Consider the following 1,737-nt stretch of genomic DNA (forward strand, 5'->3'; position numbering starts at 1 on the left):
CTCAACACCAAACTTAGAGTTTGGTTGTGGCCTCCCAACACCAAACTTAGAGTTTGAATGTGGGGGCTCTGTTTGACTCTGTATTGGGAGAAGCTCTTCATGCTTACTCTCCATGGTTGCAGATGGAGAACCTTGAGTCTTTACTACAAGGCATTCTTCATTCACATGAAGGATCAACTCTCCTCTGTCAACATCAATCACAGCTTTTGCTGTGGCTAGGAAGGGTCTTCCAAGGATGATGAATTCATCCTCATCCCTCCTAGTGTCTAGGATTATGAAATCAGCAGGAAAGTAAAGGCCTTCAACCTTCACTAGCACGTCCTCTACTAGTCCATAAGCCTTTTTCATAGATTTATCTACCATTTCCAATGAGAATTTGGCAGCCTGTACTTCATAGATTCTCAGTTTCTCCATTACAGAGAGTGGCATCATGTTTATCCCTGACCCCAGGTCACACAGAGCTTTTTCAAAGGTCATGGTGCCTATGGTACATGGTATTAAGAATTTACCAGGATCCTATTTCTTTTGAGGTAAATTTTGCTGAACTAATGTATTCACTTCATTGGTGAGCAAGGGAGGTTCACCTTCCCAAGTCTCATTACCAAATAATTTGGCATTTAGCTTCATGATTGCTCTTAAATATTGGGCAACTTGCCCTTCAACGATGTCTTTATCCTCTTCAGAAGATGAATAATCATCAGAGCTCATGAATGGTAAAAGAAAGTCCAATAGAATCTTTATGGTCTCTGTATGAGCCTCAGATTCCTTTGGTTCCTCATTAGGGTACTCCTTACTGAATGGTGGACGTTCCTTGAGGTCTTCCTCATTGGAGTTTTTGTCCTCCTCCTCCTTCAAGGTTTCGGCCATTTTGATTACATCAATGGCCTTGCACTCTTCTTTGGGATTCTCTTCTGTATTGCTTGGGAGAGTGCTATGAGGAGTTTCAGTAACCCTTTTACTCAGTTGTCCCACTTGTGCCTCCAAATTTCTAATGGAGGATCTTATTTCAGTCATGAAACTAAGAGTGGCCTTAGATAGATCAGAGACTATATTTGCTAAGCTAGAAGGATTCTGCTCAGAATGCTCTGTCTGTTGCTGAGATGATGATGGAAAAGGTTTGCTATTGCTAAACCTGTTTCTTCCACCATTGTTATTATTCAAGCCTTGCTTATGTTGATCCTTCCATGAAAAATTTGTATGATTTTTCCATGAAGGATTATAGGTGTTGCCAAAGGCTTCACCCATGTAGTTCACCTCTGCCATTACAGGGTTCTCAGGATCATAAGCTTCTTCTTCAGAAGATACTTCTTTAGTACTGTTGGATGCATTTTGCAATCCATTCAGACTCTGAGAGATCATATTGACTTGTTGGGTCAATATTTTGTTCTGAGCCAGTATGGCATTCAGAGCATCAATTTTAAGAACTCCTATCTTTTGAGGCGTCCCATTACTCACAGGATTCCTCTCGGAGGTATACATGAACTGGTTATTTGCAACCATTTCAATAAGTTCCTGAGCTTCTGCAGGAGTTTTCTTCAGGTGAATGGATCCACCTGCAGAGTGGTCCAGTGACATCTTGAAAAATTTAGACAGACCATCATAGAATATATCTAATGTGGTCCATTCTGAAAGCATGTCAGAAGGACACTTTTTGGTCAGCTGCTTGTATCTTTCCCAAGCTTCATAGAGGGACTCACCATCTTTTTGTCTGAAGGTTTGAACATCCACTCTAAGCTT

The 1,737-nt window shown here is 41.0% G+C and overlaps 1 non-coding gene across 1 annotated transcript; it reads left to right on the top strand.

Annotated features, from left to right (window-relative positions):
* The first annotated feature begins 1,629 nt into the window (after positions 1 to 1,629).
* Positions 1,630 to 1,737, top strand: LOC112704263 (small nucleolar RNA R71). Its single transcript, XR_003154898.1, has one exon. It is a non-coding gene; the product is annotated as a small nucleolar RNA R71 (small nucleolar RNA).

This window comes from Arachis hypogaea, chromosome 7 (assembly GCF_003086295.3).
Source record: "Arachis hypogaea cultivar Tifrunner chromosome 7, arahy.Tifrunner.gnm2.J5K5, whole genome shotgun sequence".
Lineage (NCBI taxonomy): Eukaryota > Viridiplantae > Streptophyta > Magnoliopsida > Fabales > Fabaceae > Arachis > Arachis hypogaea.